The sequence below is a fragment of the Nansenia antarctica genome, assembly GCF_963989245.1.
Source record: "Nansenia antarctica genome assembly, chromosome: 11".
Classification (NCBI taxonomy): Eukaryota; Metazoa; Chordata; class Actinopteri; order Argentiniformes; family Microstomatidae; genus Nansenia; species Nansenia antarctica.
Window position 1 is genome coordinate 25,638,651 of NC_137681.1, and position 12,500 is coordinate 25,651,150.

At 51.6% G+C, this 12,500-nt stretch overlaps 1 pseudogene across 1 annotated transcript in view; it reads left to right on the forward strand.

Annotated features, from left to right (window-relative positions):
• The first annotated feature begins 7,187 nt into the window (after nucleotides 1–7,187).
• LOC308168041 (PH and SEC7 domain-containing protein 1-like) overlaps nucleotides 7,188–12,500 on the forward strand; it is a 61,678-nt pseudogene continuing 56,365 nt past the window's right edge. The window contains exons 1-4 of the transcript in view: nucleotides 7,188–7,325; nucleotides 7,852–7,969; nucleotides 9,380–9,947; nucleotides 12,322–12,500. The exon at nucleotides 12,322–12,500 is cut by the window's right edge and continues 362 nt beyond it. The product of the transcript in view is annotated as a PH and SEC7 domain-containing protein 1-like (transcript). The remainder of the gene's footprint in view (nucleotides 7,326–7,851; nucleotides 7,970–9,379; nucleotides 9,948–12,321) is intronic.

Genomic DNA, 12,500 nt, shown 5'->3' on the forward strand with positions numbered 1-12,500 from the left:
ATGTTACTGTGTGGATGTTACAGCCACGTGTGAGATCTCACTGGTTGTATTGAAGGAGGGTGTCAAAAGTTGAGGTGTGTGGTGGGGCTGGTGGTGGGGGTGGGAGATCAGAGAGAGGGTGTGTGTATGTTTCTGTCTGTGTGTGTGTGTGTGTGTGTGTTTCTGTGTGTGTGTGTGTGTTTCTGTCTGTGTGTGTGTGTCTGTATGTGTGTGTGTCTGTGTTTCTGTGTGTGTGTTTCTGTGTGTCTGTGTGTGTGTGTGTGTGTGTGTGTGTGAGTGTGTGTGTGTGTGTGTGTTTCTGTGTGTATGTTTCTGTGTGTGTGTGTGTGTGTGTCTCAGCAGGAGTGGGGAAGACTGGGGGTAAAGCCTTGTGTGTGGCCACGCTCCAAATCTCACATCACATTCCTCTATATCTACAGTATGTGTCTATGTGTCCCTCTATATCTATGTGTCTATGTGTCCCTCTATATCTATGTGTCTATGTGTCCCTCTATATCCATGTGTCTGTGTGTCCCTCTATATCTGTGTCTATGTGTCCCTCTATATCTATGTGTCTATGTGTCCCTCTATATCTATGTGTCTGTGTTCCTCTATGTGTCTATGTGTCCCTCTATATCTATGTGTCTGTGTCCCTCTGTCTATCATCTACGTGTCAGCTTGAGACCCCTCCTCTCCCCGTTACCATAACAACTTCAAACTGTCACTCTTCACTACTGTTACCATGACAACTTCAAACTGTCACTCTTCACTACTGTTACCATGACAACTTCAAAACTGTCACTCTTCTCTACCGTAGCCTCATTCTTTGCCCTCCTTCTCTTAGTTTCTTCTTTTCTTCTTCTCAGGTCATCTGAGGTGTTCTTGCTTCTTGGGAAATATAAAACAGTTTTTTTGGTCGGAGCAAAGCCTCAATATCCGGAGGGCCGGCTGTGAAGTTTGTGATGTTTTTTTACAGCATGCATTTTTTCGGAGTTGTTCGTTTTTTTTAAAAGCTTTTACTGCAAATCAGGCAATGTTTTTTAATGTTTTGATGTTTTTGATGCTTTGTGATTTTGAGTGTTCTGTAGAATGACAGGTTTGAGCTGAGAGAGAGAGAGAGAGAGAGAAAGAGAGAGAGAGAGAGGGAGAGAGAGAGAGGGAGAGAGAGAAAGAGAGAGAGAGAGAGAGAGAGAGAGAGAGAGAGAGAGAGAGAGAGAGAGAGAGAGAGGGAGGTATTTCTGGGAGGCCTGTGTTTGACTTGTGAGAGAATATTTTATTTCTGTCAGATAGTGGCTCAGGGAAATGGAAGAGTTGCTGACAGATTTGAATATCACTGCGTGGCTATGATGTATTTGAATAGAGTCATATCCTATGGATGTAGGATAAAGGATGAAATCGACAAATCACACACAGAGTCTTTGGTGTCCTTACTGGCTGCTGCATCAATGTCAAATGAAACCCTGAGAAGAAAAACTCTTCTTCACTTTCTACAGTAGGGTTATCTTCACCCTACGCCGTCTAAACTGACTGTCTCTGTAGCCTCTGGTCAGAGGGGATTCTGTGCCCAGCTCTGACCTGTTTGGTTCAGCGTGTGAATGACAGCGTTTGAGCTCTTGTGTTATGTCAGAGTGTCAGAGGAGGAAGTAAGGAAGAGCTTCCTGCTTCCTGCTTCCTCTTCCACCAGGGTCAGATCAATGTTTCTGAGGTCGTGTTCTCACATGAAAGTCCGAATCGAGACCCCGGAGCAAGTGGATGACTTCGCAACATTGTTGCATAAATTATTTATCTGATTTGCGTTCTCACAGCCCTTCATGTAAACGAAGTAACATACGCAATCGAAGCAACAGACGTGGTAGTTGATTGGTCAGAAAATGTTAGAATTGCCAGTTTGTCCCGCTCTTATCCAGATCAACACGTGTGTTGTTTTCTTATGGACTGCCTCGAGCAGCGTTCTCACCAAAAGCGGAGCGAAGCAAAGTGATGGATGCGTCGTTTCTAACCGAAGCGAAACCACCCTTTTCAAGCGGAGCATCCGTTGGTTCTTTGCTGCGGGAGCTACTTCGAATGCGTGTTCTCACAGCTCCAAACGACGCAGAGCAAAGCGAACTTTATCCTAAACAAGTGAAGCAAATGTTCTAGTGAGAACACCCCCTAAATGTCACTGAATGATATCATACAAACATTGCAGTATCACTCAATATTAGCACTCAATATTTGCAGGAAAAGTGCTATACAAATAAAAGTTATTATTATAATAATATACGTAGACCTGCAAAACATATGTGCAGTATATGCATATGCGGTATTTCCATAGTCTTGCCCATGTATTCATTCTACAGACAAGATGTAATTACTAAAGTGAAGGAGTCTTTTTTATACTTTGCTATGTATACAGCATATTTACAATGTCTTCTTACCATGAATTTAGAGTGTAGACTAATATCACCAAGAGCAGTTTGTTGCTGGCTGAGCTACAGTAGAAGTTGTAGTTGTAGTTGTTGTTGTAGTTGTTGTTGTTGTAGTTGATGTTGTTGTTGTTGTTGTTGTTGTTGTAGTTGTTGATGTTGTTGTTGTAGTTGTTGATGTTGTTGTTGTAGTTGTTGTTGTTGTAGTTGTTGTTGTAGTTGTTGATGTTGTTGTTGATGTTGTTGTTGTTGATGTTGTAGTTGTTGATGTTGTTGTTGTTGTTGTAGTTGTTGTTGTAGTTGTTGATGTTGTTGTTGTTGATGTTGTTGTTGTAGTTGTTGTTGTTGTTGTTGTTGAGGTTGTGGTTGTGGTTGTGTTTGTGTTTGTGGTTGTGGTTGTGGTGGTTGTTGTAGTTGTTGTTGTCGTTGTTGAGGTTGTTGTTGTTGTTGTTGTTGTCATTGTTGAGGTGGTTGTTGTTATTGTTGTTGTAGTTATTGTTGTTGTTGTGTTGATGATGCCAAGCGGTTTATGTGGTCCTCTGTGGCTCAGTTGGTCGCATGTTGCTAACAACACTTAAGTTGGGGGTTCGATTCCAGCTGGGACCATATACATGCACTCTGCAATGTAAGTCTCTTTGGATAAAATCATTAGAGTGTCAGCTAAATGGCATATATACATACTGTATATGTGGAATGTAGCAACAATTCTTTGATTGGCTACAAAACGAAACATCCTAATTTATGGTGAATTACGTCACCCGTGACGTCACCCTTGGCTCTCTACAACGCTGACAATGTGGGTGACCTAATTCACCCTCTGAGGTAAATAAAGTATAGAGTTAACAATGTGGGTGACCTAATTCACCCTCTGAGGTAAATAAAGTATAGAGTTAACAATGTGTCTGACCTAATTCACCCTCTGACTCTGAGGTAAATAAAGTATAGAGTTAACCCTTCCTCCAGCACCCCCGGGGAGATAAGCCCCCAGACCGAGACGAGTGCTGTGAGTCAGGAGCTTTTAGTCATCGGTGAAAGCTGCTTTCCTCTGCCTTTACAGCACATAAGACAATTACCTGCTTCTCTAAGCTGTTGGTCTGGGCGGGCTAATAGGATGGGTGTCCCTTAAACGCAGAAGGCTGCCTTGATCAACAGAGGGCCGTGTCACTTATTTTCATTGTAACATGCAGATGGACAATGTGTGTCAAACAGAGTGTGTGTGTGTGTGTGTGTGTGTGTGTGTGTGTGTGTGTGTGTGTGTGTGTGTGTGTGTGTGTAGAGGTGTCGTGTAATTGGGATTATGGTGTAGCTTTGTGGGTCAACAACCTGAGAATAAGCTGATTACTACACGTACCACTGACCCAGCCACCCACTCACTCTCTCGCCCACTCACCCACCCTCTCACTCACCCACTCACTCTCTCACCCACTCACTCTCTCACTCGCTCACTCACTCACTCACTCACTCTCTCACTCTCTCACTCTCTCACTCTCTCTCACCCACTCTCTCACCCACCCACACACTCACTCACTCACTCACTCACTCACCCACTCACTCACCCACTCACTCACCCTCTCACTCACCCACTCACTCACCCACTCACTCACCCACTCACTCACTCACTCACTCACTCAGACACTCACTCCCTCACTCACTCACTCACTCACCCACTCACTCACTCACTCACTCACCCTCTCACTCACTCACTCACTCACTCACTCACCCACTCAGTCACTCACTCACTCACACACTCTCTCACTCTCTCTCTCTCTCTCTCTCTCACTCTCTCCCAGGTATGATGACTAGACAGCTGTTGAGGACGCCCCATTGGCCTGTTTGTCCTCCACTCATCCAGTGTGTTCACCATACCCTCTGCCTTTCTGGGTAGGGAGGGAGAAGAGGCTGAACTAGAAATACACTGACCGACACCAACAGATAAACAACAACAGCAACAACAACAACAACAACAACAACAAGGAAGAAGAAAGGGAAACAAGGACTCTCTGTCTCTCCCTGTTCTTCTCTTTCCTGCACTCTCTCTCTCTGTCTCTCTCTCTCTTTCTCTCTCTCTTTCCGCCCGTCGTGATGTTCTGAGGTGAAGTCATGTCCCAGTCTGGTAAAGTCCTTCATCTGTACGTGGAGGTGAGGTCAGCAGCCCTGGAGCAGGATGTGAAGGGGGGGGGCTCAGGAGGGGAGGGGGGGTTGTCTGGGTGTGCCTCGGCCCCCGTACAGGACGGGCCAGCCGACCTCCTGTCCCAGCTGGCAGCCTGCCAGACCCCCACCAAGGCCCCCCCGGCCTCCCCTTGCGCAGACCCAGTTCACCCCCACCCCCATCGCCTGTCCCACAACTACACCCACACCCAGTCGCCCAACAGGCACAACGTTGTGAGTTTCCAGCTCCACCAAGGCACCAACTGTATGCAATCATCCTCACCAGGCCTCTCGAAGAAGCAGCTCTCGAGTAGCTCACCCTACGACAGCGGTGGCGTCTCTCCAGCCCCCCGTTCCCCCGCCCTCTCCTCTGGGAGGACGGCCACCGCACACCCCCCCCATACCCACGCCCCCACCACCCCCTCCAACGGACCATTGCGGCGGCGTTGCGAGGAGGCGGTCCACAACAACAACAACAACAGCGGCGGCGGCGGTAAGCGCTCGGTGGTCACGTTCAGCTACATAGAGAAGGCCGACGTCAAGACGGTGGAGAGTCCCAGGAGCGCGCTCTGTCAGAGGGGCTCTCGAGACGACGAGAGGTCCACCCCCCCCTCCTCCTCCTCCCACCTCCATCAGAGACTGAGCGACTGGTTCCCCGGGGGCAGCCCCGACTCCTCCTGCCGCACCAGTCCTAAGCTGGCGTTCCGAGCCCCGGGAGGCCACCACCACCACCACCACCAGCAGCAGCAGCAGAACCAGGCGGGCGGTGGCGGCTCCTCCCCCAGCCTCCGACGCCCCCCCACCCACCTGGACCCCATCGGCAGGGCCGCCACCCAGCGGGCCCTGGAGGAGTTCGGCTCCCCCCAGCTGAGGCGGAAGTTAGCCCAGTACAGCCAACAACAGGGCGGCTCCCACCAGCACCTCCAGAACCAGCAGCCGCGGTGCCAGTCCTGGGCCGGGACCGGGTCTCCCGTCCAGCGGCAGAACGCACCCTGCACTCCTCTTCTGTCCAATAATAACAATCATCACATGGTGGATGTCGACCGGAACCGGGCCGCCGTGTGCAGCCTACCTAGGAGCCCGGCCACCGACCAGCTCTCCTCCCACGCGAGGCAGTCCGCTCTGGGCATGTCTCCGAACTCTAGGCCCAGGTCTTGTGTCGTCCAAGGGTCCGGATCTGGGTCTGGGTCTGGTTCGGGGTCGGGACACCAAAGCCCTCTTCACTGGCTGGGTCAGGACCGAGCGACGACATCATCCAGGAGTCCAGCCACCCAGAGACGAGACGATACTGGGCACAGGCCCGGTAACTGTGTCCTCCCCTCAGGGGGGGCCTATCAGGGGGCGATACTCCAACTAGCCGAGGGAATGAACCAGCTAAGCGGGAGCAGCAGCAACAACAAGCCCCCCTCCTCCCCCGCCAACAGCCCAGAGGTAGCCCGCAGGCTAGCGGAGGAGGCCACCAAAGTCTCCTCTATCTTCACCGAGGTGAGGAGGTCCTCGTTGACCAACACTCTAGGGGAGCCGGAGAGCTCCGACGCCGGGGGACCAATCGCAACGTCCGGAGGGAACCAGAACTCGCACAACGCACAACACCAGACGATGGTGAAAATGAACATCCCTCTCAACGGCCCGCCACACACGCCGTCGTCGGCGTCAAACACCGACAGCAACGCCGGCTACCGCCACCAGCGCCCGACTCCGTCAAGCACACAGGAGACACACCGCCACACACACTCTCCCACCAATCACGGGACTCCAAACGGAGGAGGAGGAGGAGGGCGAGCTCAGAACCAGATCCAACCCGTCCGATCGGACACCGCCGCCGCAGCAGCAGCAGCAGGGGGGGGAATCGGATCCCCCGCCCTCCCCTCGCGCTTCTTCCGCCCCTCCTCGGTCCCCCCGACGTCGGAAACCAGCTCTCCCATGAGGGACCCCCGCTTGCTCCGGGCCGAGCTCAGGGACGCACACCCCAGCCCCACCCTGCACCGCCGCCAGCCCCCGCAGTACTGCTGGGCGGCCCCCAGGCCCTCCGAGCGGAGGGAGAGGGGGGGAGGAGGAGGAGGGGGAGGTCCGGACCACCTGAACTGCTGCTACGACCGGGGGGGGGAGGAGAGCGCCGAGCTCTCCCGGAGGCTGTACATCGGCCAGAGTGTGGAAGAGGCGCCCGTCAGCTGGACCTCCAGGCAGCGGGGGTGGGGGGGGCTCCCCTCGGAGGAGGAGGAGGGGGGGGGCAGCAGCCCCGGGGGCCCCGGCCCAGGCCACGCCCCTGGAACCAGGCATGTTGTCCATCTGGCTCTGAGCCCCAGTCCCAGCCCCGTCCCCAGCCCTAGCCCCAGCCCCCCGGCCCTCAGCCCCAAACACAGGCCCGTCCCCAGCCCCCCGGCGGCCCCCAGCCCCCCGACCCTCAACCTCTCTGCCCTCCAAAAGCAAGCGGAGCAGAGGAGGAGGGAGGTGCTCCTACTGGGACCCGTGGTGCTGGAGGAGGACTCTCCGGAGGAGGACGAGGGCTGCCATGACGAAGACGGGGAGGGAGGAGAGGGGGATGATGGAGAGGAGGAGGAGGGGGGCTACGGGGGGCAGGCGGGGCAGCAGCCAGGCCTTCTCAGGGTGGTGGAGGAGCCTCCGGAGGGGGTGGGGGGGCAGCACGGGGGGGCGATGGGGGGGGGGTCCTCCTCGCGGAGCTCCAGCGGAGTGACGGGCAGCCTGGGGGGGGACAGGGACTGCATCTCCCCTGAGTCCAGCCAGTCCAGCCACCAGAGCAACGAGACAGGCGTCGCCACCTCAGGGATACAGGTGAGGAGGGGGGGGTGGAGGGGGTGGAGGTGGAATGAGAGCAGGAGTAACTGAAACTACTGTGAATGAAAAGGCAACAGATATCAATATGTTGAATACTCTTAAATATCAATATGTTGAATACTCTTAAATATCAATATGTTTTACTCTTAAATATCAATATGTTTAATACTCTTAAATATCAATATGTTTAATACTCTTAAATATCTATATGTTTAATACTCTTAAATATCTATATGTTTAATACTCTTAAATATATATATATGTTTAATACTCTTAAATATATATATGTTTAATACTCTTAAATATCTATATGTTTAATACTCTTAAATATCAATATGTTTAATACTCTTAAATATCAATATGTTTAATACTCTTAAATATCTATATGTTTAATACTCTTAAAAAGCTTGTAAAGTTCCTCTATGCATGATCAGCTGTAGAGTGTATTAAGAAATATAGATTATTATTATTACATCTGTGTGTGTTTGTGTGTGTGTGTGTGTGTGTGTGTGTGTGTGTCCAGACGGACAGTGGTTCAGCGGTCCCTGGTCCTTCCCTGCACTCCCAGAGGATCGCTCGCGCCAAGTGGGAGTTCCTGTTCGGCACGCCTGCTGAGGAGGGAGACAGCAGGGGGGAGAAAAGTGAGAGCTCTTATCACACAGTACACCCTGTGTATATATGCTACTACTGTATATATGCTACTAGTCTATATATGCTACTAGTCTATATATGCTACTAGTCTATATATGCTACTACTGTATATATGCTACTAGTCTATATATACTACTAGTCTATATATGCTACTACTCAAGATATTATCTATATGTGACACGTTGTAATGCTTTGGTCCTCATATCGGGATCTGACTTTAGAAATATTTGAATACATTTCCGCGTTGTTGAAAATCAATGACACATCGCTAGTCGACTAACAAGTCGAGACACCCATTTGTGCCTGCCGCACAGGATCTCAGGCAGCAATGCAGAGATCTCAACATCAGTGCGGCAGGATGGGCGGATTATATGTGGCGCGCGGAGTGGGAGGCTAACACCTCCAAACTCCGCGACCACATCCCAGTCGCCGGCGCTGAGCCCCTCGGGATGGACTTGCCAAGGCTATCCTGGGTGAGGCTCAATCGTCTCCGGACCGGCGTCGGGCGTTTCCGCTCATCAATGCACAGATGGGGCTTGGCCCCAAATGCGTCGTGCGAGTGTGGCGCAGAGGACCAAACCGCAGACCATATTATCCTGGATTGCCCGGTGTACCACCCACCCAACGGGATGCATGGTCTGTCGGTATTAGATGACGAGACGATGACGTGGCTTCTGGAGGGGTGTCCAGAAATATAGCCCGGGTGAGCCCCTCAACCAGGTCTCGGGGTGGTATCAGGGTAGCCCCTCGGCCCCGAGCCTGGTGGAGTGGAGAGGAAAAACAACTACCCATACGCCGAAGAAGAAGTCGACTAACACAGCTTGTTTTGTGAGCCTGCTAACAATGTAAAGTAGTGTTATAGTTAACTAGGTAGCAGTGGGGATTACTCACCAACTCCATTGCGTTGCAGTATTTTGGCTTGACTAGCGAGTTTGTGTTGTGATTATCAACAGCGTTGAAACGTAGTTCCTTGTTTCAAAAGAAAAGTCAGAACTTTGGGTTAGGGTTAGGGTTATTTAGTTTGAGGATGAATATAAATGTATGCATGTGTTGTTACATAAGTCATGTAGTAATTGTGTTGTTATATAAGTCATGTAGTAACTGTGTTGTTATATAAGTCATGTAGTAACTGTGTTGTTATATAAGTCATGTAGTAACTGTGTAGTTATATAAGTCATGTAGTAATTGTGTTGTCAAACACAGCTGAATCTGAATACCACAAAGCCATTTCAAGATGGTGTTATGTCAATTAAATGTTGTTAAACTAAAGTAATTACAGTGTTACTACATAGGAGCAACTTGATATAAAGTGTGCCCCAATATGGCTCAAACCTACATAAAGCTTCATAAATACCTAAACACCTGCATAATACCGTCTTCTCTAATCTCTGCCACTGCAGACACCCTGGAAGCCTCCACAGCGCCCCCTAGCGGCAACTCCAGCGAATCCCCCACCCCCACGCCCCCAAACACCCTCCCCCTCCTCCTCTCAGCCAATCACCACGTCCAGCACGTGGAGGTGGAGCTGGTGACTCCTCCCCCAGCGGCCGAGGGGGAGTCGCCCAAGACGGGCATCATCCGCCGGACCCTCAAGTACTCTGAGACGGACCTGGACGCCGTGCCCCTGCGCTGCTACCGCGAGACGGACATCGACGAGCTCCTATTGGCCGAGCAGGAGGACGCGGACTCTGCGTTCGGCAGTAACCGCAGCGTGGTGGGGAGCGCCTCGGGGGGGGGCAGCAGCCCGCTGGGGGGGGGAGGGGGCGGGGCCTACGAGAGGACGGATGGGGAGGAGGAAGAGGAGGAGGAGGAGGAGGAGGGGAGACGAGGGGAGGAGGAGCAGGAGGAGGAGGAGGAGGAGGAGGAGGAGGTGGTGAGCTGGGCTAGCGTGAGGATGCAAGGGGACAGGAGGAGGAGGAGGTACGCAGGAGGGGTCCAGCAGGAGGTGTTCAGCCAGCTGCTGAAGAGGTGAGGAGGTGTGACACACACACACACGCACACACACACACACGCACACACAGACACACACACACACACACACGTACACACACACACGCACACACACACACACACACACACGCACTAACACACGTACACACACAGGCACAGGCACAGGCACGCGCACACAGACTCGCGCACACACACACGTACGTACACTCACACACACACGTACACACACTCACGCACATGTGCACACACACTCACGCACATACACACTCACACGCGCACACACACACACACGCACACACACTTACACACACATGCACACACACACACACACACACACACACACACACACACACACACACACACTCACACACACACACTCACATGCACACACGCACTCGCACACACACACACACACACACACTGAGATACGCACATACACTCACACACAAACATATGTGACAGGGTCTGGTGAAAGGGGTAAGAAGTCGGCAGCCGATTTAATGACCAGACTTTTATTTAGAAAAATGTGAATACATTTCCGCGTTGTTGAAAATCAATGACACACATCGCTAGTCGACTAACACAGCTTGTTTTGTGAGCCTGCCAACAATGTAAAGTAGTGTTAAGGCCAATGCACACAGCGTGCGATTTCTGTTGCACGGCAACATTCCATTTTGAAGTTTGAATGGAAGTCTATGAGAACATCGCATCCCAACACACGGCCCCGATTTTAATGGCACGGCGAAAATTCGATTCCATTCATTTTGAATGGGACAAAGCACACGGCGTGCGAGTTAAGTCAAAATTTGACAGTGCGACAAAACTCGCACGCCGTGTGCTTTGTCCCATTCAAAATGAATGGAATCGAATTTTCGCCGTGCCATTAAAATCGGGGCTGTGTGTGTTGAGATGCGATGTTCTCATAGACTTCCATTCAAACTTCAAAATGGAATGTTGCCGTGCAACAGAAATCGCACGCTGTGTGCATTGGCCTTTAGAGTTAACTAGGTAGCAGTGGGGATTACTCACCCAATCCATTGCGTTGCAGCATTTTGGCTTGACTAGCGAGTTTGTGTTGTGATTCTCAACAACGTTGAAATGTATTTACATTTACATAAAAGTCAGAACATTTTGATTGGTTGCCGACTTGTCAACCCTTTCAGCAGACCGTGTCACACATACTGTAGCACACACACTTAATGCAGATACAGAAACACACATTGTTTACACATTGTGATGTCCAGCTGGTCTGGAGTTGATCTCTGTCTCCACAGTCTGTTACTGTGATCCTCCCAACCAATCCCAACCCTTCCCAACCAATCCCAACCAATCCCAACCAAACCCAACCCTTCCTAACCCTTCCCAACCAATCCCAACCCTTCCCAACCCTTCCCAACCAATCCCAACCAAACCCAACCCTTCCCAACCAATCCGAACCAATCCCAACCCTTCCCAACCCTTCCCAACCCTTCCCAACCAATCCCAACCAATCCCAACCCTTCACAACCCTTCACAACCCTTCCCAACCAATCCCAACCCTTCCCAACCCTTCCCAACCAATCCCAACCAATCCCAACCAATCCCAACATTTCCCAACCCTTCCCAACCAATCCCAACCCTTCCCAACCCTTCCCAACCCTTCCCAACCAAGCTCGACCAATCCTGACCCTTCCCAACCAATCTCAACCCTTCCCAACCCTTCCCAACCCTTCCCAACCAATCCCAGCCCTTCCCAAACAATCCCAGCCCATCTCTAAACCAGTTTGGTGACACATTTCTGTTTTGCAAACACAGCAGCTTTCTAGAGTCGTCCAGTTACAGCAGCAGAACAGGGAGCCACAGTCACTCCAGTAATAGTGGAGGTACGTAGTTGTGTACGTAGTTGGAGTTGTGAGCTCACACCCAGGTTAAAACCCCTCCTCCAGCACCCCCAGACCAACCAGACTCGTTTTCAAAAATAATTAATTTCAGATTAGATTAGATTAGATTAGATTAGTAGATTAGATTCAACTTTATTGTCATTGAGTACAAGTACTATACAACGAAATGCAGAGATGTCAGGCAGTATTTACAGACTTACCTCTCTATCGCTAACTCTAACAACTCTCCTTCTCTCCTCTTCCTCTCTCCCCCTCCCTCCTCCTCCTTCTCTCCCTCTCCCTCCTCCTCCTCCTTCTTCTCTCCTCTTCCTCTCCCTCCTCCTCCTCCTTCTCTCCCTCCCTCCTCCTCCTCTCCCTCCCTCCTCCTCCTCTCTCTCCCTCCTCCTCCCCATCCTCCTCCTTCTTTCCTCTCCCCTCTCCTCTCTCCTCCTCCTCCTCCTCCTCCTCCCTCCTCCTCTCTCCTCCTCCTCCTCCTCCTCCTCCTCCCTCCTCCTCCTCCTCTCTCCTCCCAGGCCGTTGGACGGTTGTTACTACGACGACGACCCCCCCCCCTCGGCCCTGAAGTCCCCCCTCCTGGTGTCGGGGCCGCGGCGCGCGGGGGTGGGGGGCGGGGCGTCGGAGGACACGTTCAGCCGCCACTTCGAGAGCATTATGGAGTCCCACCGCGCCAAGGGCACGTCCTACAGCTCGC